General features: G+C 34.2%; 1 protein-coding gene and 1 long non-coding RNA gene across 5 annotated transcripts in view; both read left to right on the top strand.

Moving 5' to 3' along the window:
* The window catches only part of IL1RAPL1 (interleukin 1 receptor accessory protein like 1), a 694,430-nt gene that overhangs the window by 99,194 nt on the left and 570,901 nt on the right, over positions 1–24,335 (top strand). The gene's annotated exons all lie outside the window — the stretch shown is intronic.
* The window catches only part of LOC125686146 (uncharacterized), a 28,667-nt gene that overhangs the window by 2,151 nt on the left and 2,181 nt on the right, over positions 1–24,335 (top strand). The gene's annotated exons all lie outside the window — the stretch shown is intronic.

The raw sequence follows: 24,335 nt of genomic DNA, 5'->3' as shown, positions 1-24,335 counted from the left end.
AGGTGAATATGTTGTTGTTTTTTTTTTCCTATCTTGAAGTCCTATTTATTTCTTACTAGACTTTATATTTGTTGACTATTTTGGAGTCAATACATTTTGAGGGAAGTTAAATCTGATGAATGATTAGCTTTTTGAATTAGACAAACATTAACTTTTTAAAATGAACTATTAAAGTTGTCCTTGTATGTGGAAAAAAATTGTAAGTTAATTTCCATTTCAATAAGTTAAGCTGAAGAAAGTGCTGAATCTATCACAAATTATTTAACAAGCACTTTTTTTTTTTTTTGTAGTTTTATAACTTCTACTTAAAACAGTAGAATGACAAGATCTTCCTAATCTGGCTTTTTTTTTTTTTTTTTTTTTTTTAATGCATTGTAGCTTAGTGATGTTTAGTTTCTCTTTAGGGTACTTTTTCAATTCAGAATACAAAGAACAGTCCTATCTTTCCTATTGGTAAGTTGTTCATACTGTATGGTTTTCAGTCCTGAACCTGAAGTTGTCAATAGGAAAAAAGCATGCAACAACAAGATTAAGGTTGGAAAAATAAGTCAATCAAACAAAGTATTCTGAGAAACAGTTCAGGAAGTACTGTCATTTTAATTTTGCAGTCATTGCTCCTTCATGTTATTGATTTGCTTTTTGGTTGTTTTGCTTTGGATTTTTGTTGCATTCTTATGTTGCTTTTTTTTTTTCCTTCAGATTATCAATTACCATTTTTCTCACATCTGTAATAATCTAGCTTTTTATTTCAGTGGTACAGACTCATTTGATTATTATTAACCCTTTTTTTCTGATATCTTATTTTCAACAAGAAATCTGATTTCTCTGTAAATGTTTGGTAATGCTTTCAGTGTAACTTAATTTAGTAAAAATATTTCTTGCTAATTACTTGCCTTAAGCAAGATGTCCATATTTTGACTGTCAGAATGTTTTGTTTAGTATACATTGAAAACTACACTGATATGTGTTTTTTTTTTTTTTTTTTTGCATTCAGTGCATTTCCATTTCCAACGTTCAGTCGAAGCTGAATGTTTCTTGCAACATCTTTCAGTATGTGGAAAGACTGCAAATGTAATTATGATTATGTTTGCATAAGAAGAAATAGAAAAGAAAAATACAATAAGGTTCTTGTCTGTGGAAAAGTTTACAATTTTTAGCATTACAGACTGAAAAGTTATATAGCTAAAACTAGTACTGCTTTTGGTTTTGATAACAAGCATGATTAATAAAATTAATCTGCAACAAAATTCAAAACAAAAATAAAATAGCCCCAAACCTAAATTGATGCTTTCCTTTAAAAATACATTTTCAATATATCTTTTGTCTATTTGATGAAAAGGTCAAGTGATTTATTTTTTATGGTAAGCATTAAAATATTTGTTCAAAACTGTCCTTGGCTGCAGTTTGTATTTCTTTTTGATCTAGAAGCATCAGTGGCCAGCTTCTCTTCATAAAAGAGGGGACTAGGCACGAAACTGGCTGCAGCTTTGTAGAATCACAGAATTGTAGGGGTTGGAAGAGACCTCCAGAGATCATTGAATCCAACTGCCCTGCAAAGCAGTCATCCTATGGAAAGACTCAAAGATGCAGCCTTAGTCTGAAGAGATCTAATAAAATTACTTGGAATTGGTTGATTGTAACAGCCTAGTTACCCTTTAGTTGAAATCAGCTATTAGTAAGAGTTTATTTCAGATGCTGCAAGATCTAGGAAACATTACTGCTTATCTCAAACAACATAGAAAATGTAATTTACCTATTATCTTTAGTATTGTTAAGCGTAGCAAATACATTCCCACACAAAAAATTTGATACGGAGAATGTTAACTTGCCAAGTTAAGTACTTCTAGAAAGAATATGTATTTAAAAACAACAACAACAACAAAAAAAACCAACAAACTTCAAACTCGTGTTTCCAGTTTTTATTTATATAAAGATTATTTATTTATATAAGATAATTACTTAGATTTTAATTGAATATTAATAGTCTGTACCTTTTCAGATCTACTCCAGACTCCTTTCTGGCTATTCACTTGTTTCTATCCAGCAATGTTTCTATCCAACCCAGCTCTTCTAGCAAATTTCCCTCTCTACTTTTGAGGTGTTAGTAAACTTCTCAACTTGACAGTCTGCATGAGCAGACTGTCCTTCCTCTCCTTCCTCTAACTGTTTTTCAAGATCACCACTGTTGACAATCAGATTCTCCAGTAATCTTTACTATATGTATATGTTCTCAACAGTTATAAATCTCTTCAAAATGAAGGACTATAGTAGATTTCTTTTTTTTTTCCTTCTTTTTTTCTTTTTGCCTCTTTATTCGTTTGCATCAGAGGAAGAAAGAAAATGGCACATGGCTCCACAATTTTAGTCTTTAGAAATCATCCATATATTTCAAAATAGCTGGAACTTTTATCTGCTTTCTTCAGTAATTGATTTTAGCATTGTATTGCCTTTATTAAGCACAGAAAGTGCAATGGTTGAACTCTGTTATTTCGTGAAATGTCCTAAGGGCATAGAAATTCAGATATGCAGCTGAGTCACAGCTCCTGTGTCACTGTTGCTTTGGGCAAGGAGAGTGATAATTTGCTGCTGGCCCAATTTTACTAGCACAAAATTTCCAGTCTCTACCATCTCTTCCTGTCATTACCACTTCAATTCTTTGGCTGGGAAATGCTCCCTGATCCAAACTTTCAGCAGACTGCACAAGGGATGAAGGGAGTTTAATCTTGAGAAAATGCCTTGTTCAGTAACGATTGAAGCCATCACTTTTAAACTTTTTCCAGTAGGAACTCTACTGTGTTTAGACACTTAAATACCCACATTAAAAAATTGCAAAGTGGTGATATTAGAGCTGAATAGGTTTTCCCTGCAGTTTGGATAGATCACGAGTGAATGCTTCCACAATTTTTCTATGTTTAAAGGCAGTTTCTAATCTCTAGAGAGGGACTAAGTTTCATTCTGTGATTACTAAACCAACATGTACAGCATTAAATCAGTGGTGTTTTGGACTAAGTCCAGTTCACTGCTTTAAATGCAAAGTGCCATTTTAGATAGAAAGTGTCAATTTGACTTCCAAAATCTCTTTCGATCCTTTTTGTTTCTCTGTGCATGGTTGTATACCTCTTCATTTATTTTGCTGTGTTGTGCTACATATCCCTGATATGCTGAGATTTTTTTCCTGTAATGTTATTGGTTTTTTTTTTTTGTTGTTGTTTTTGGAGAGAGATTCTATTATATGGGATCACATTTATTTCTTCTGACTTTTTTTTCCAACATATCTGTGCCTTTTTGTCTAAAATATGTTAGTTCAAAAAGGGAATAACTTGTCAGATTGGCAGTAGAGGGGACCTGCAGGCCAGCAATCAAGCAGACTATAAGGAATGTTTGGGTTTAACACAAAATCATAGTATTTAATTAAGAACATTATCATCTTAAGTCTCATTAAATAGGACTCAAGTTTCAAAGGGATGTTAAAATCACAGGGGTTATTTTCTGATATTTTACTTTCTTAAGTATACCAAAATTCCAAATTGTTACTGTGCAGTTTTGTATTATTAAGGAATGGATTTACACAATCATCCTTAAGCTGAAAGCAGGCTCTACAAAATACTTGGAAGCTAAACTAATAATATCAAAAGTTACATGTTACATAGTATTTTGGAGTTGAATCAGTTTAAATAGCTGTGGTAGAATATTCCTCTCAAATATTTGATTTTTTTTTTTTTATGTGGGAGCTCGTAATATGGAGATAAAATTAGCACCAGCTAAGAAATTGCCTTACAGTAATTTCTAATAATAAAGGTGCCAGTCAATTTAAACTTTGTATTCGGTAGAACAGGGAAGAAAAGATGAGAAAGATTGAAACATAGATTTGGTGCTAAACACATGGTTTTATAAAAATTGCTGTGACTACTACAGTTAACATGACTTATGAAACTGAAATTCTGTGAGTTTGCTAAAACCAACAGACAGAAGTCTCTGGAGACCAAGCAGTGAAAGCTTTTTGGAGGTTCATGACTTTACCATTAACAGTGTAGGACCAGTTTAGACCAGTTCAATTCTACAAAGGCTAGGAGAAACCTTGCAATAGATTTCTAGCTCAGCAGGGAACATTGCAGAGCATCTCAAGCTATAAACTATTTCCAAGCATGCCACAACAAATCCAACCTTTATCAGTGCCAGTGTAAAAGATTTCATAAATGGAGGCTCTTCTACACTCCAAGATTTAGCTGGTTTATGCAACCATTTGATTGTTGGCAAAGACAACACATTTCTTCTATGATGTAGGAGTAGAGCAGAAACCAATCCTGTTAATTCAGCCTTACTTTTCATTTCTCATCAGAAACATGACCAGTACTAGCATTTTTTAAAAAGCATGTAACATCTGTTTCACTGCATTTATGAAACTTCTAATGATGGTGATGTTTTTTTCTGGGTAATAAGTTGCAATGCTTCATCTTGGCATTCCAAGAAAAAATTATGTTCTTTCTTTACTCCAACCTTTGGACTGCATTGTATGTTCCTTCCTGATTCTTTTCCCCAGGCAGGAATAGGCTGTTAAATACATTTGTGGTTTCATTCAGTTACAGTTCTCTGAGTTTGCTTGCTATGAATATATGATAAAATATTTGTCTGGACTGTAATTATGTAATAAGCTACATCCATTCCTGCTTGCTTAAATGAAGTATTCACAAAGTGGAGGGAAGATCAAAATCACTGCAAATATCTCATTTTAGTTATCAGTTTTTCTAAGCCTCAGAAGTTGACTTTAAATTTTTAAAATCCATATTCTCTTCAAAAGATTGAGAAGTTAAGTCAACAGTTTCGTTTTCCTTTGGTTACTTGCTCATCTTTGAAGTAAGCATGTCTACAGAACTGTCATTAAAAGCAAAGTTTTTCTGTGAACATAAGTATTTGAATTCTGGTTTTGAAAAATAGAAAATAAACCACCTCTGCAAAAAATGTTCATTTTTTTTTTTTTTTTAAAAAGATCAGGGCTTGTATTTATAAATGTCTGAGCAGTGTAACTCTATTCGTAATGTTCTACCATGTATAAAATTACAATAGGTTTAAAAACAGTCCAGATCTATGTTACTTGTGCATCCTTAGCATGTTGCTTCACAGCCTTTATTCATTTCGGTGTATTCTGATCTGTCCAGTCCTCTCTCACTGCTTTTGGAAGAAATAGTATGCCTTGAATCCAGTTCTGTAGTGTTGCAGAACAGAGAATAGAAAAAGGCTTTTACTGATCCATCTTTACTTCTCCTTCTATTTTTCTTCTTCCCTGAAGTCCTCCTAGTGTAGGAAGTTTATTTTTCCCAACATGAACTTTAGTGACAGCTCAGTGTAGTAAAATGCCATATGCCAACTTTGTTTTTGAACTGTGGGTAAATGCAGCTATAGGTAGATGTGTACCTTAAAGTTTATAGAAGAATAGATCTGTGTGTGAATACTTCCTCCATGTATATGAGTGAAAACAGCAAGATTATTCTCGATAAGGTTGATGCCTGTTTAATAAAGAAAACGCAGTTGAACTCTCACAGAAGTTTTGTGGAAGAAATTTTATAAGGTTCTAGTTGGAGCCAGGTCACCAGAAAAAAAAAAATCTGTGCGCTTGTGTACGATAAATACTTAAAATGTAATATGGATTAATCAGAGAACTGTTTGACATATGATTTTGGTCATAAGTAAAGAAGTTATGATTGATTCAGTTACAACATGCACGTCACACTTTCCATAGAATCCCCCATTCAGTTACCACTGTTGAATGGAGGAAGCCACGCTATAATTTTCAATAACTACTTCTGAGTCCGATTATTTATATATATATATATATATATATATATATATATATATATTTGAGATGTCCCTTTGGTGATCTTTTTTTACAATTAGGCATTCATTTGCTAATAGACAGTAAAAAGCAAGAAGCTTCTTGGTTCATCTGTTAATCAATAAATTAACCCTGTTATCATCCTTTTAGTCTTCTCAGAAATATAAATACTGTAAAACCAGTGTTTGGGAGGATGATGCACAACTCTCCCACTGATCATAGGCTTATGATTCCTTTGGATTTAATTTTTCTTCCTTAACTATGTAGATGTCATGCAAATAGAATTTAACTTTGTCTTATGTCTTTTTCTATATGCAGCACTATTTGAATCTATGTTTTGGATTCAGGCAGCTTTAACATGTTCTTTCAATTAAGGAGATTCACTGAAAGCAAGAGAGCTCTTTGTTTTCCAATTACACAGGTCACTTACAAATTTAAATATATTCAAGAAGATTTCAATCATTTCTGCTTTTTACTTTTTCTGCCAATTCTTATTTTCTTATTGTTCTTTTTTTCTCAATACATGGAGATTTTTCATGACAATTAAGCAATAGTGGAAGCCAGATTTAGTCTTCTAATTTTTAATTTCCTTTGAGCTTTAGAAAGTTTATAAAAGCAAACAAATTAATGAACTGGGAGGTATTTTAAAAGTCCAATTTAAAAGGTGTAGTTTCTGATTCTCCTCATTTGCATGATTTTAACAAGGTCTTTTTGACTCTCCTAGAGTTATCTGATGATTACTGTGGAGTCAGACTGTAAGACAAACATATTATAAAGCAACGCTACTAGGAAACTAAATTGTTATATTATCTATCCTAATAAGTACTAGAGACGTGACAATGAAAATTACAGTGATACCAGTTCTGAAGGTCTAACCTGAACCTTTAGGGTTTCTAAATGAATTGGAATGGCTTATGGCTGATTAATGCTCAAGGTAGTTTGTGTTTAACACTAATTCTGTGATTATGTGGCTTTATGATTCTACACTACAATTGCACTTCTAGTGTTCTTGTTTTTCTATTCATTAGTTGTAATCTCTGGGATATCTTATAATAGTTTTGTGGTAACTACACTGAATAGTTTGTTTATTTTCCTTTGATTTGATATATTCTCCTAAATCTGTGAACGTGTACTGTTAGGCTGGGAGATTTTTTTTTTTTTAAAGCCAAAATAACTTATTACCATTGTTAAACTTCATGTATTCAAATAATAAGGGTCATGCAGGGGTGAGTTTTTGATATTGTCTAAGAAAAAATAATTACATAATCCTTGCAATTCAGTAATAGCATTTGTATACTAATATTTACACATAACTATATTGAATAAAAAAAATACATATTTTCCTGAGAACCCACTGTTCAGAGTTTATAATAATGAATATTCATACCACTCAGTGAATTGTAGGAAGGGATTTAAATTATAATAGTTTATTGTATGTATGAATTTGTATTTGTTCTCCCATGGTGTTTGTATTTGCTTTCTCCTTCTGCATGTGTTTTTCTCCATGTATGATTCTCTGTCCTTTTTGACTCTATGTCTCACGCTGACTTTAAAACTGACGGTACTTCCAACACAATGCTCCCCATATTCTATTTTGCATACCGTAAGTATTCTGCACTTAAAACAGGAAGTCTGTGCTCTTTTCAAAAAGTATCGTGTGTTTGTCCATGACTTCTCTTCTTATAGTAAAATCAAAGGTTTAAACCCCATTTTCTCAGCTGAAAACTATTTAGATAACAAGTTAAAACATTAGCCATTTATCATAAAGAAATTTTCTTTTCTTGAAGTTTAAATGGAAATATTTCACTTCAGCAACTCAAACACGGTGTGCATTCTTCTCAGGTTCTTTGTCAGTCACGTGTCTTTGTCAGTTGAGTATAATAGGAACATGTTTTTCTATAGTCTTTGCTGTTTGATGCGATACTAGTGACTTCCGCATTCTGAAAGCTTAAGGGGCTATTTAACATCCTAAGAAAAACCACAGAGAGTAACAATCTTTGCTCATAACATTTGTAGGAAAAGTGAAAATACCATGACGTGATTTTAAAGATTTTAATTGTATTTGTACTATTTTATTGATAGTACCTTCTTGCAAACTTCTTAAGAAATGTTGTTATTATTTTTTTCAATATTGTGTTTCCATACATATTTTTCATCTCATTTTTTTTCTGGAACACAAATCGGCAGTCACTTAGAATTGATTTTTTCCCTCTTTTACTCCCTGCTAATATTGCTGTCTGCATAGCTCTGGGAACAGGCTATGAACTTTTACTGCTGACTGTGCACAAGCACAGAACAAAGCCTTTTGTTTAGACATAGGTGTTTGCTTCTTAAATTTAAAAGAGATGAGGAAATTGCTGAGTAGAGGCTTGGAGATGAAGAAAGCGCCCTAAATGGGCCACTGAAATACACAACAGGAAATTGAATATTGTCTTATACGGCTGCTCAGTTTTGAAAAGGAGAAAATAAGGAAGATAAAGCTCTTCCAAAGCATTACAGAATTATGTTGCCAGATATGATTGTCTAAAATAGTTATGTCCGTTCCTGATTTTTCAAACTGGATTTTCACTGCCAGGCTGTCTTGGAATATTCTATTTCAGAAGATGGGAAGGATTAATTGGAGGCGGGGGTGGGAGGGGAAGATAATTCTATATATGTTAGCCCTTGAAAGATTTCAGAGAACATTTGTGGTCAAAAAAGCTGCTGACATGCATGAATGCTGAGATGAAAAGAAAAAAAAACCAAGCACCTCACCAGGCTGTATGATATATATAAAAAATGTTATCTGGGCCTTTTGATTTCCAAATTCCATTCACAGTTGTCATGATTAACACTATTTTCAAATCTTTGTTTATGATGACATACGTATCAGCTTTGCTTACACAATTTTTAAATAGAAACAAAATTCTTCACTTTGTGTACTTCCTCCTCTCCTGTTCCTTTGCCTTGAGGACAGTGTAAAGATACAAGCTTGGTTCTCTCAGTTGCATTACATTTGTGTCTGCTCTTTCTATGAAGCCAGTAAACTCAGACTGTAGAAAATTAAGTGGAGGATATATTTTTTCACATGCTTTATAAATTTTCATCAGTTCACAGTAGATCACAGTGAAAATGCAGTTGTAGCAAAATAAGACATTTCCTAAAGTATCCTCAAACTCCAAAGGAAGCACTGGAGGTCTTCAATAAAAAATTTTATGGTCTGTATAGTCTTGTTGGATTTATGGTATTATTCTACATTTTTAAATAATTCAGGTGCATCACTTTTTATGGCTGTAGTTTACGGAGAATAATAAGCACAAGTAACCTGGAAATCATTTCATGGAAATGGCATGGGCTTGCTATCAGCTTTAGGACTGCTAGTGTGAACTGCTGCTATTAAGTATTGATCCTAACATTTAATGCATGGAAAGAAAAAGTACAGTATAAGTTTGTTGTAGCAATTCTATTTATTTTGTAGTTCAGAAGGGTCACTAAAAGGTTTTTTTCATTAGGACTCTGGTCACTCTCGGATTATACAGAAAATTCTCACTGGTGCTGATTGGTATAATCTTTTCTGGCTAATCAGGAAAATAAATAGATTAATTTAACTATAGTCTTTATTATATAGATGCTATTGAAAGTATTGCTTTGTCAAATTAGCTTGTACACACTTTTCTGGTAGTAGAAATATTTCAGATATTCCTAGTTATGTTCAGTGGTAGAAAAAATAGGGAGTTGATATTTGGTCATATTTTAAAATATTTTATGCTTTTAATTAAGGAATAGCATATAAGTAATTATAAATGTAATTTGACAATAGTGGGGAAATTTGGAAGAAAATCTCAGCAAATTTAAAATTCAGACCCTCATCAGCAGTTTCTGAAGTGATGCGCAGTCAGTTCTATATGGCTGTGTGATCCTCCTAACCTCTCCTGAGATTTAAAAGAATTTCAGGAGTATGCACTAGGAAATCTTACTGCTTTAAAAAGCTGTTAGTTTTATCAGAATATAGACAATGTTTTAGCTCCATTGGAAAACAGATAACTCAGCAAGATTTGCAAGAAGGTCAAGTTTTGGGTAAAATTGTTCCTATAGTTCTACCAGTACATTTATGCATGATCTGAAAAATTTTCCTGTATCAGGCCAGATACCCTGAGCTAGTTTATAAATGAACTAAGTTGCAGTGAATACTTGTATAAATCCAGAATCTTAAATATATTTTAAAACTAAGCAATATTCAACTGTGGAGGAGATAAACAAGCTTGTCCAGAAGTACTTGATGACCAAATCACAATAGAGTTGTGTAGAAATTTATCCCTGTACAAATGGAATCTTATAACATTTTGCATTTTTTAATATTCACTTTGGACTCTCTCTTCCCAAGAATCAGCATTTTTAAAGCGTGCACGACTCAAAAGCAGTGTTTGAAATTTTCATGGTAGGATAGAAAAAATGGTGGTATATGCCTCAAAACTATTTACAAATTATATGTCTGATAGAGTTCTATCAATAAGACTGACTTCCAAGTTTGTCAATCTGGTAAGTATCTTAGTTTGCATGAGATCTATTCAGTACTAAATTAGCCTTTCCTGTCCTTTTACCACTGCAATATAAAATTGACTACACATGATTAGTAATTAAATACTATTTAGATTTTAAGTGCTCTGTGTGAGGATTTTATGTATGCTGAGTTTTCATGACTTAATTAGCTTGTTCAAGCATCTGTTTATATCAAAAATAGAAATATGGTTTCCATCTACCTTTGTTGTTTCCCTGAAACCTGGAAAAAAAAAAAATCCCATGATTTCACATTTACTGGCAAGACCTTTGAATACAATTCATATCATGCTGTAGCAATACATATATTTTAATAAATCTTCCCATCAGTAGTACTGAAAAAACTTATTGGTAAGTGAAGTCAGGATAAAGTTAGGGATGTAATTACAATACAGACTATATAATTTCTTACTTCAAATATTAAATAGCATTAGCGTTTCTGTGTACCTTCTCTCTTTATTTATTTTTTATGTAATTAAAACTAACACATTTAAGTAATGTTTGTCAGATTCAGTAATTAAAAATTTGCTAAGTGGTAGTGACCATAGGTTTTTTTTTTTTTTTTTTTTTTTTTTTCTTCTCGGATGTAGAAAAATATTCTTGTGGAGTCATCTTTCCCTATCTGACTCTCCTAGTTAGACTGCTGTCATCTTGTGTGATGATCAAAATACATTTATCATTGCTTATTTCATCCAGTGATGCAGAGGAAATGGATTCAGACAATCTTATTTTTTTCTCTTGAAGAACAGAATCCTTTGCTGATACTTTACTTTTAATAATAAAAGCTATGTATGGAACAGTAGAAAAATAACTTTTTCTGGATAGTTGCATGATGCTCCTATGACAATCGTGAGACTCATTTTTTTAAAATCATTTTTGAAATTAAAAGATTTATTTTAGTAAAATCTGTGCAAGTAAAACCTGAAGGGGCCATATTAGATTATTTAATCTTTTATGATTCAAAATATAAAATTGTGAAATTGTAGTGAGTTCTGTACTCAACTGCATACTTGTGTAATGAGATATATTTTCCAGAATTACAGTTATTGTTTTGTCTTCCTTTGGTTCTGAATTTTCAGATTGCAATTTTCAAGATATTCTCTATAATCACACAAGTTGTTTTTTTTTTTCCTCATTAGAAAAAAGAAAAGACAATAGTGTGTTTAAAATTTCTGGGCTCTAATAAAAGGAAAGCCAATGAACTCATAACTCAAGGGGCTAAGAAAGTATGCTCCTTTTCTTAATCTTGTAGTGCCCTACAAAGTATAAAGAAAAAAAAAAAGTCAAAAGCATTAACAAATATTTTCTGTTTATTTTGGTGGGAGGTCACATAAGTTTTTTTCCACAGTTGTGTCTTAAGTAAGTTTTTGCTTAAGGCAGATAAGCTGGATGCTGTAAAAGATGCAGTTTAATGGCACTGTATTAACCAGTTGTCACAGTATTTGCACAGCTTTTTTCATGCTTTGTGGTGATTTGTGCTGTGACTAACTGTCAAAGCTGGTTAATTAAATTCTATATATGGATGGTTTTGTTTCTAATGATGTACAATATGATTTTGTTTTGAAGCCATTAAAATACTTCTGGAAATGAAATTTCATTCATTATTTCCAGAAAAGCAGAGTCTGGAAGTTACCTCTGGAGATCATCTGTTGAATCCTCAGAGCAGAGTCAATGAGAGCAAGTTGTCAGGGCCATGTCCCACTGAGTTCTGAATATCTCAGTTTGATGCTTGTTGCATTCAGTACTCCCCTGTGCTACGGAGGAGAACTACAAGTAAGCATGATAAGGGCACCCAGAACTCTTTTTCCTCCAGAATGTACAGTCCCAACTCCCTCCACCTCTCCTTGCACAGCAAATGTTCCAGTCCCTTAGCTTTCATCCACGTCTTTTATTCTGGAAAGCTCTGACTTTGACCTTGAACTCCAGGTGTCCCAAGAGGCCACGCTGGAGGGTATGAGTCACTCCCATTGACCTTCAGTTGATGCACACCCATACTACTCTTGTCTTTGCTGTAGTTAATGACTCATGTCCAACTTGCTGTCCACCAGATTGATTAGGGCCTTTTCTGGAAAGCTGCTTTTTAGTCAGTTGGCCCCTGGTGTGTACTCGTGCATGGAGGAGTTAATTCACTCTACATGTTCTTATGGTTGTGTCCCATATGGTCTGATAGACTTGTGTATCTCAAGCTTGTTTAAATGTTCCCTAACCTGATCCTCAAAACAAGGGTAAGTCTTTTTTGCTCTAGTCTGCCCTTCTAATGTCAGAGCCTGGGATTGCTTAAGGCTAGTCTTAACCAAACCAAGGCAAAGAAAGCTTTGAGAAAAGTGTCATTTTCTGTGTGTCTGTTGTCAGGTCTCCCATCTATTCATCAATAGCCCCATGCTTTCCTTACACCTTATTTCGTTCAATTTTTTTCAGTTATCAAAAAACTGTTCTCAGTAGATACTTTACAATAAAGCAACCAGTCAGTTCTTGAAATACTGTAGATCTGTCCCATTTAAGGAACAGGCGCAACTTTGTCTTTCTTACTCAAAACATTTCTTTTTGCTATATAGAAGTCTTGCTTTGTCATCACAAAATCACAGAATTGCAGTGATTGTAAAGGAGCTCATGAGATCATTGAGTCCAACCTCCCAGCTGAAGTACGTACTCTACAACAGGACACATAGGAAGGTGTCCAGAAAAGGTCTTTAATATCTCCACAGAAGGAGATAACTCCACAACCTCTCTGAGCAATGTGTTCCAGTGCTCCATTACCCTTACTTTAAAGGAGTTCTTCCTTGTGTTTGTATGCAATTTCCTATGTTCAAGTTTTAGGCCATTACTCTTTGTCCTGCTGCTATACACCACTGGGAAGAACCTGGCCTCATCCATTTACCTCTCACCTCCCTTTAGATATTTATAAACAGTAAAAAGGTCTCTTCTCAATCTTTATTTCCCTAGGCTGAACAGACCCAAGTTATTCATACTTTCCTTATATGGGAGGTGCTCCAGGCCCTTTGTCATTTTTGTGGCCCTCCATTGCATTCCTTCTATGACATCCCTGTCTTTTTTGAACTGGAGAGCACAGAACTTGATGCAGTATTCTAAATGTAGCCTTACCAGGGCAGAGTAGAGGGGGAGGATCGTCTCCCTTGGCCAGCTGGCTACGCTCTTTAATGCACTCCAGGATACCATTGGCCTTCTTGGCCACAGGGCACGCTGTGCCATCAAACTGCATTATGATGTGTCAGATATTAATTAGTAGTAAGTTTTTCTTTCTGAGGTCATTAAGCTGCATTCTGGCTTGGATTTGCCTTAACAAACAAGATTTTCTGTATTTCTCAGAAAGAGAAAGTGCTATAAACTTAGGATGTCTTTTTTTTTTCTCCTTGAGGAACATAAGAGAATTACTAGATTAGTACAGTATGTTTCATGCATTTCATGTAACAGGTGATGTTAATTTATGTCTTCCCCTATGCTATTTGACTACTATTGTATTCTTAGACTGCATAAAAGTCTACGGGAACTGAAGTCTTATTAAATGGAAAAGCTCAAGATTGCAATTAAAGATCCAAGAATGCGAAGACACCTATATACTTTTTATTAAGCTGCACAAATATTTGAATGCTCTGTTCGTGTTGAATGTCCATAAAGAAAAAAGATGTTTTTTAATTGAGCTATACTGTTTTTCAAATGCTGTTCATTATTGCAAAAATGTATCTTGATTTGGATAAAAGCAATGAGTTAAATTGCCTCTTCCAGTTGCTTTGATTTCATTTTTCTTTATTTTTATAAAATACTTCAATAGAACCTGGTTTCTATTATGTAAGAAATTTTCCAACATAATCATTTTCACTATGGAAGTACAGATGCCTTCTTTCTTCCAATATATATATGAGGCCATAAAATGTCTCAGATAACCACAGGGTTTTTTTGAAGTAAGATAAGGTAGTATGCTCTTGCAGGTGCAGAATGTGGAAAAGAAGTTATATCTTTAAAATATATCAATATTTGAATTTTATTTTAGAGTAATTAATGAGTCTGCTTAGTCAGTTCTGTCTTTCTGTTTGCCTAACGTGCAATAGGGGATTCATATTTTCCTTTACTGTTTTAATGTGCTTCGTGTCCAATTCTGAATTGTTCTCTTCCCAGCTCCTGCTAAATGTTTTTGAGAGAACTGCTGAAAATAAGGGATTGAATATACTTTAGCTGGGTGTTTTCTATAGCATAATCACACTTTTGGCGGTGCATGGGAACTGTGGGATGTCCTCTGTTTTCTACTTCCAAAACTTTTTAGATTTGCCATATGGTGATATTTTGATTTGAGTTAAATTAGACAGTGTAACTGATCTTGTTTAATTTATGTACTCATTTTTCTGAAACATGCATTACTTCACTTGTTAAGATTGTAATGAGTTATTTTTATAATAGCTCTGTGGAGTAATAAGCTGTGATACTATTGACACAGCCATGAATGGGGAAAGAGAGTACATGTTTTTTTTGTGAAAGAGTGCAGACTGAGTTTTCTTTAGACACAAGTTGTACGAATAATTATTTTTATTAACAACTGATGTTTTCTCTGGCATCAGTTGTCTCAGGAAGTAATACATATATATTTTTTTTTAATCATAAAACTAAACATTCTAGATGATTACAGTGTTTTACTTAAACCAGAAAATATAAGATAGGCTACTTAATATTTGTGAATTTAAACAAAAAGAAAAAAAAAAAAGAAAAAAAAATTGCTTTAGCAGATGTTGTCTTACTAACTATATTTAAATATATTTCAATTTGCATTATGCATATTGTGCCTAAAGGATTTATGATATTTACAAAGATGTTTTAGGATCATCATGGTCAAATTAGAATTTTATCCTTCAGAAGGTTCTGGTTTCTTGTGAATGTTTGGTAACATGTCTTGTGGAAAATTCTATCTAGAAGGTTGTCATTGTCATAAAGAGGAATAAAATGTGAGCATTTCAGGAAAGTATGCAAACTTAAGCCATACAATAAAAAATAATCTCCACCAATAGGTTTATCTATACTGGCAAAGATAAGACAATGTTACAGTGTAGTGTACAAAGGTATAGGAGAGATGGAAACGTTATTTTTGTTTCTTTCTTATGTTCACGCTGAGATTTACCAGTATTTTACCAAAACACCGTGCTGAGTGATATTCAGCCTCATGCTTCTTATGACATAAATGATGGAATCCAGTGCATCCTCAGCAACTTTGCTGATGACACAGAGCTGAGTGGCGAGGTTGGTATGACAGAAGGAGGGGGTGTTAAGCTTTTGGAGAGGATTTGGAGGAGGTCCATGAAGATGATCAGAGGGCTGTGGCACCTCTCCTATAAAGACAGGATGAAGGTGCTGGACTTACTCAGTCTGATGAAGAGAAGGCTACAGGGAGACCTCATTGTGTCCTTCCATCACTTAAAGGGAGTTTATAAACATAATTAAAATCAACTTTTTATGTGGGTAGATAGCGATAGGACAAGGGTGAATGGTTTTAAATTAAAGGAAGGGAGATTTAAATTGGATGTCTAGGGGAAGTTTTTCACTGAGAGGATTGTGAGGTGCTGAAACAGGCTGCGCAAAAAGATTGTGGATGCCTCATCCCTGGAGGTGTTTAAGGTCAGGTTGGTTGTGATCCTGGGCAACCTTGATCTAGTGTTTTAGACTAGATCAAGTGTTTTGCAACACTGCCTGTGGCAGCAGTGTTGGAACCTGGTGATTTTCGAGTTCCCTTCCAATCCATACCATTCTATGATTCTATAATTCCATGATTCCCTTTGGTTGACTGTTAAATGGCAGCCCTGAAGCTGCTCTTGTATGAGGAAGCCCTGAGATGAGAGCTGTGGAGTTCCTCAGGCAGGAGTCAGCAGTGCTGAGAGGAATTGGAGAGCTAAATAGGAGAATGGTTAGCAGTCTCAGGGAGACCAAAAGACGCGTGTTTCTTGTGAAAGCAACAAGCAAAAAAACCTCCTCTATGAGGACAGGCTGAGGGAGCTGGGCTTGTTCAGCCTGGAGAAGGCTGCGGGGTGACCTCATTGCAGCCTTTCAATACCTAAAGGGAGCCTAAAGAGGGGAGGGGAATCAACTCTGTGAAAGGGTTGATAACTGCAGGACAGAAATGGTTTTAAGTTGAGGGCAGGGAGATTTAGGTTGGATGTCAGGGGGAAATTCTTTACAGAGAGAGTGGTGAGGTACTGGAACAGGCTGCCCAGAGAGGTTGTGGATGCCCCGTCCTTGGAGGCGTTCAATGCCAGGTTGGATGGGGCCCTGGGCAGCATGGTTTAGCATTAAACGTGGAGGTTGGTGGCCCTGCATATGGCAGGGGGGTTGGAGATTCATGATCCTTGAGGTCCCTTCCAACCTGGGCCATTCTGTGATTCTGTGAAATAAAACAATTAGACAGTCACTGACTGCTGCTATTAAAGGAAGCATTTTCTGAAACCTTTTTTGGCTGTAGCAGAACAGGTAGTCCTGGAAATTCTGTCCACGAATCCTGTACGTGTTGTCATCTGCTTTTATGCATTTTTTTTCTCCCTAATGTTTGATGATTCTTGATGACGATATTTCTTTCTATAGGTCAACATAGATAAAATTCTATAAATAAAACATGCTTTCTAATGTTCTTGAGGAATAAAAAGAATTGCCATGCTTATTAAATCTCCTTCAAGAATTTTGGGCTTAGGTTTTTTGATGAATTTATATAGACAGCATGTACATTTAGAGATTATTTTCAGTAGTATGGGGAGCAGCAGGAGGAACAGTCATGATTTTAACCAAAAAACGCATAGATGTGCTCTGTATTGTATTTAGAATAAAAATAAAACAAATTGAAGACTGATATTTCTCCATAAATATTAGCTTCAGTCAGCGAAATTCTCTTTAAAATGTATGTATGTATAATTCTCTGCATTGCAGTTGGAAAGAAAACACTGAGGTTGCTGAGTCAGATGTTTCAGAAATATCTCTCTCACATCAATAGTTATGTCAAATAGCATACTTTGGTAAAACTTATATCTATGCAGATTCTATACTATGTACATTTTTCTGCTTTTCAATATTTTTTTCTTTGATAGCTCATTCCTGTTATCTGTTGAGCTCTTTAGATTCATAAAAAAAAAATCCTGTGGGATTTGGGGCTGTTTCAGGGCAACAGTGACCAGTAATGCTCTCTGAAAAGCTTTAAGTAAAAAGATGAGTTTTATGTGGTTTAATTTATTAAGTCTCTGCTTAGATATTTGAGGCATTTTCCTTTACCTTTCACAACCTTATTTGGAGTAGTATGTGATAGAAGAAGATAAAAATTGCAGTGATACTCCTACAAGCAGAGGAATTTTTAGGAAAAGTCTGAAATAAATAGCCTCCCAGAAATGCTAGTTGGAGAGGAACATCTATAAGCATGTGTATTTTGAGATTAAGAGGGCTTTCAAGACCTTTAGATGTCTTAAAAAGCAGTGGTGTTCAAAGCAGTTGTTTTCCAGTTGATCTGAAAGAATCCAGGAAGCTGAATGTAGCTCTCATGTACATGTTTTGAAGGCAACAGATAAGTTTAGTCATTAGTAAGACTTACAGGGCATATGCCAAAGGGGAGAAATGTTGTAAAACTTTCTTCTAGTGTGTATCCTCTTTCCCATGTCACCTGCTGGTATTTTCTCTTATTTGGTATTCTTGTTAGTACTTGTGTATATTCATACTTACTAATATTTAAGAAGAATCATAAAATATCCCAAGGTGGAAGGGACCCATCAAATCTAACTCCTATTTTGCATAGACTGAATAGCATACTGCAGTGAATGTAGAGGTGTGCATTTGCACTTCCTAATGGAGATAATGAATAGTTAAAAGATAGAATTTGGATATTAAATATAAGTATTTGACAAACTTAAGAAGCATTATATGTAAGTGGAGAAGTACCAAAGTATGGAGAACGGAACATTAATGTGCACTTCTATTAAGGAGACTTATATTTCAAAGCCATTATTTTACCACTAGATGTTTTGCAGAGGGTCACACAGGATGACTGATCTGATAGGATGAGGAAAAAAAAAGGATAAATTAGGGACAGATGTGGATTCACGTCCAAGTCTGGGAATAGGAAGAAGAAAACTCATAGGCAGACCATACTAAACAATTTGTGAAACTACATCCCAGGATGCATGGAAACAAAAAGTATTTTCAAGGACCTGATATACTCTATTAGGATGGTGTTTTTACACGTTACTTCATACATTTTTATGTTTGTACATCTCAGTTTATTTGAACACTAGAGTCAACAGTTAAATGACGGGAATTATAAGATCAGAGTTTGGCACATCTCAGAAACACACTTCTTCAGATCAAAGCAGTTAATATATTTTTCTGTGAAACAGAAGTGGGTTTAAATACACTCTGAGTTGCAGATATTGCATCCATATTTCCAACAGTTAAATAGGAGTTTAAAAGCTGAAAGGTTAAAAGTCAGGAACGTAGGAGTTGTGACATTTTCCATTAATGAAAAGTCTAGATGCAACAACAAAAATAACAAAGTGTTTGCCTTTTCATCTTTTTTGTCAAGGATAGAGCTTTGTGTCATTCATTTATGTAACCTCTTAGCCTAGGACTAAGCCTTTTTGAGGTTAATTTGGATGTACAACACTTAAATCAGAACAGATTTGCCAAATAACTAATATAGTAATAATCTAGGTGTTCTAGGCTTCTACAAAATATTTTTTAGTAAAATTGTAGAGTCTTGCCATGCACTCTTGGCCTTTTAAACCTTACATACATTGCCATCATCAAACATCATCTAGGTAACATCATTCTAGTCTAGTTTGCTGGTACTTCTGGTTCCCTTAGCGAACTTCTGTTGTATATTAAACACAAGAAGGAAGACAGTCTTTTCACTGAAGTGCTATGCTTTGTGATTTAAAGTAATGAGGAAAGTTTTTCGATATTACTATTCCCTATGGATTTAAAATTCAAATTTAACGCATTGGATTTAAAACAGAAGTACATAACATCCATAAATTATTAAAAGCAATGTTGAAGGAATTATGAAAGATGTAATGGTCTTTAAAAATATGAAGTGATAAAGACACTGTTGTGGAGGACAGCAGGAAGAGGTGAATCAAAAGATAATAATCCATTGCTCTTCCCTCACAGTCTCATTTCTTTCAGTTTATTAATGCTTGAACGTAGATCCTCATAAGTGGATTAGAAGTACGTGGAACTGCACAAGAAAAATGTTAGGTACATGAACTTCTGTAGTCTCTGTCTGCCTTTTTGCAAATGCCATTTCAAAAAAAGAAACTTCTGTTATGTTGATTATGAATTAAAGACACTACCTGGACTGCAGTGAGCAGTGATCCCCTGGGGTCAGTACTAGGTCTGATTTTGTTTAACATCTTCTCCCTGGATGAAAGGATAGAAAGTATTTATTTTCTGATTAGTTTTATATATCAGATTTTTTTTTTTTTTTTAATTTAAACTACATGTCACTAAGTAAAAGTTTTTCAGATCTAGGTTTCTACTAAAATACTTATTCATCTGTATGTATATGGACATTTGTGTTTAAATGGTCCTCCGCTAGAAAGTGGCAGTCAAAGCTTAAAAAAAAAAGCCCTCTTGGATGTTGGGTAGTTTATAGGATCTGTATTTCAATATTTATCATATTCACCTAGTCCCTACCTTTTACTCTGAACGTAATCATCTTTCCTCAAAATGGAGAGTTATATGTATCCAGAATCCACAAAGGAAGTAAAAGTAGATTACCCAAGAGACTTTGTAGTACAAAACAGAAGAATGGAGCAACAAATATATGACTGTCTGAAATGCATTAAACTAGAAATACTACAAAAAACAGACACTATAGCTTCGATATTTTGTCAAGATACTTGCTTCTTAAGTAAATAACTAGGAAATTAGTGGGAAGGGGATTAGAAACTTTATTAATAGATCATTAATGAAATTCTGTTCTGAGTATTTCTGGCTTCCCAAGGTCAAAGAAGAAGTAGCTAGAAGAGTCTTGGTAGAACACGTTACTTGAAATAACTACTTCTTTCACTGCAAAAGAAATCTACTGTTTAATAAATGAGTACAATTGCAATTTTAATAGAAGAGGAGCAATAAGACATTTAAAAATAGAAAGCTCTTCTGTGGCAAAGAAGCCCTCTATGGATGATGTATTCATAGTCACTGCTTATCTGACAGGGATGCTGCCATTATGAAAAGGAGTATTGATGAGTTAGATAAAATTCTGCATACACATGCTAACAAATGTGATTCTTTTGACTATGCATGTTAATAATGCAGTTTGTTTGAAAGAGGCTGTGTATTTCAAGTGTGTAGTCTTATTACATATGCTGTCATATTCTTCTATCATTTTCTATTTCCATTGTGTTTATTATGTGACCTCTAATACGCCAAATTATCGGAGATATTTAGTGGGAGGATAACTTTTCAATGCAATTGAAAAGAAAGTGGCTACCTGCATCAAGCTTCTAAGCAATACTTTTTCTGTATTATTTTTCCCCCCAGATGTCTTTTTCAATATCTATTATATCAAAATCTGCTATGATTCTTAATATTCCAATAGACTGCAGAGCAGACATGTTAACAGCTGCTGTATTCACCCTTGAGCATTTTATGAAGTTCAGAAACTGAAGGCTTTATAACTACTTTATTGTATTGTAGGTTTTAAAAACTAAATATATGTTACCTTGAGAACAAATAAAAAAATGCAATAAAATACTATTTTCGTACTGCAATATTGAGGCTTGCTGTGCTGAGTGGTGATATGTTTTCCATTATTATTACATCCTAATTTGTGAGTTGATAAATGAGAAGCTGATATTTTGATCCTACTTTAGAATTACATCTATGACCTAAACTAAAACAAGACTGGTTTGCCAGTGAGCTTTATAATGCGTTCTATCTATAGTCTTCTGTATGAGCCTATGATTATATCTTCATTAAGCAGAAGAGAAAGGCCAAGATTAATGTTCCATTGTTTTGGAAAGATGTGAGTTTCATTGATTCTCAAATCCATACGTTCTCTTGTCTTGTGTCTTAAATCATACTTAATTAATGTTAGAAATCCACTGAGTGCTTGGTTTTCTTTGCTCTGTGACTGAATTTCCATCCAGCAGTGTAGTTCATGACATCAGTATCGTTGCTACTATGAGCTGCAGATGATTTTTGACTCCATCTGTATCTCCAACTTGCTGAAGTTAACTAATTGGTTTGCAGGGGCATCTTGAGGTTGATAAGAACCAACATGGTAACAAATGTTTGTGACAGTAGATCAAAATTTGGAGTACAATTCTAATCTTAATACCTCTAATCTTGAGTAAGAATTGGCCATTAGTTTTCATCCTACAATTTTTTTTCCCCTCCCAATTGCACATTGTTTGTCCAATTTATTTCTGTGGAGAAAAAAGATAGTCACTGTCCTTTGAATAAAATTCCTTTCTCTTGGACAATATATTATTCAAAATTAGCCGTGAAAGTGTTCATGCAAATATGTCCTGAAAATGTTCAAGGATAAAAGGATCACTATATGCAATCCTGCTATACAGAGGCGTAAATGTTTCATTCTTCAAACATGTCTCTAATATGCTTTCTTCTCTTATACTTCACTAGCAAAAGAATTATTTGCAGGAGAAAATTCCAGCCTTTGTTTCTCCCTGCCTCAGAGGCTGATCTGAGGTGCCCAAGCCATTGATTTGAAGAGAGTGAAGAGAAAATGAAAGTGGCCAAGCCTTCACTTTCAAGATGATTGGGAGTTTGAGAGAATGAAGGGATGTAATATAGCATTTACTTTCTCTTTCTGATCATTGACTATAGCTGTAAGATGTAGCGGCTAGTGAAAGCTCAACTAAAGCCACACTCTGTCTCATGGATATGTGTAGTTAAAATGAGGATCTAGCTTCATTTCTGGATGTGAGCCTGCAGTGATGTAGCATGTAATACTGCTTTAGCCAAGTGCTATCAGATGAGGATCTGTCCTCTATTTCTTGTTGCTGACCCATGCGATTTTTGCTGTCATTTATTTTCAGTGAAGGTCTGAAAAGGTACAGGTATTCGATAAATACTTATTTTCCACAATTAGATGAAACTGTTGTGAAACTCGGTTAATTTAGGAAAAAAATGTACTATCCATATTGAAAAACTCACATTCTGCCTCTAACCACAGTCATTAAAGGAAGCTTGAGGAAATAATGAAAATGTAAAGCAAGTATGAATTACCTCAGAGAATGCCAATCTACAATCAGTAATTTTACTGACAAAATGTGGAGTTTTCACTGGGAGGTACCATGCAGGCACTAAAATTAGGGAAAAAAAAAAAAAAATTATGCATTTTGAAAAGGCATTTCAGAGCCATAGATTACTGATGGCTGCATTATACAATTTTTACTTGCAGTTTACCTCAGGGTGATAGAGCTGCTGACTCGATACAGTGATTTATTCTTAGACATCTTTATTGTTGACTAAATATTATTTTAGTGTATGAATTCTTTTACAAATCTACTCAACAAAACAATTAATAATGATTGAAATTTTAAGTTCAGGTAAATTATCACTGCTGTACACATTGATAAGCTGCAGCATCAGTGGATACTAACATGAATAATGCGAGGAATAAAATAACAAGTCCTGAAAGTCTTTCTCCAAGTCAGAAAGAGTTTGAATGTTTTTTCCTTGGTGATTCATTAATAATGCCGTCACAAACTATTATTTTTACTAGATTTCCAATCTAAAGCAAACAAAACAACAACAACAATAATAATAATAATAATAATAATAAAAGCTTAAAAATTCTGCCACTTGTTCAGTCATTTTAGTTGCATCCTTTCTGGTGGTTTAATTGAAATTATTTGAAATACAATAAATATGATATTTGTAACCGTAGACCACAAAAATGATGAGGGGCTTGAAGCGCCTCCTGTACGAGGGACAGCAGAGGGTACTGGGGCTGTTGAGCCTGGAGAAGTGAAGGCTGAGGGGATCTCATCAATGCATATGAGTACATAAAAGACTGGAGTCAAATGGATGAGACCAGGCTCTTTTCAGTGGAGGTCAGAAGTGGGACAAGAGGAAATGGGCACAAACTGGAATGTGGGAAGTTCCATATGAACTCAAAGCAAAACTTACTTATCTTGAAGGTGATAAAGCACTAGAACAGAGTTCTCAGAGAGGCAGTGGAGTCTCCTTCTTTGGAGATTTTCAAAACCTGTCTGAATGCTTTCCTGCTTAACCTGCTGTAGGGAAACTGATTTAGCAGGAGGATGGACTTTTTGATCTCTTCAGGTTCCTTCCAACATCCTGTGATTATAATACATTACTGGTATTCATTGGTACTACCTTGATATTCTCTGCATGTTTTGTGTGGAATGTTAAAGTTCCAACTTCTACATGACTTAACCTACCTGATATTTAAAAACAAACTGAATTATTAAACAAAAGGTCCATCTGTCAAAATCACTGTTCTGTCAGTCCTATTTGGTATTCCTGTGTTGGCTTAGGTCAGCAAGAATGAATATAAATGAAGCAACACTGATATGCTGTCTAGCAACTGATTAGGATCACATTAAATGATCATTCATATTTATGTGCATTTTTTTATTTCAGCAAGGACAGAAAACATCATAACTTATCTCACTGCAATATTACTGTAAATAAATTATTGAATTTGAATCAACTCTGTAAACAGTAATGGAACAAATAAATGATATATGATAACGTGATCTCATTCAGTGGTATGAACGAGAACTCTTTGAAATTATGGCTGAAACTCCAATTTTGAGTGCAAGCAGGTTGAGTTCAAATAAGGTTGATTTTTCTTTTTTATATCTCTTAATATGCCAGTAGTTTTTTACAAACATACTGGCTTTTGGTTTCTCAGCGTGTGATTTCTGCAGAGAGAATGTTTTCAAATTCTGTACTGTGACAGTTCAGATTGCTTCATTTATGAGAAAATATTTTAACATTTGTC

This window comes from Lagopus muta, chromosome 1 (genome assembly GCF_023343835.1).
Source record: "Lagopus muta isolate bLagMut1 chromosome 1, bLagMut1 primary, whole genome shotgun sequence".
Taxonomy (NCBI): domain Eukaryota; kingdom Metazoa; phylum Chordata; class Aves; order Galliformes; family Phasianidae; genus Lagopus; species Lagopus muta.
Note: the sequence above shows the minus strand (reverse complement) of the source record. Positions and strands in the feature narration are given on the sequence as shown.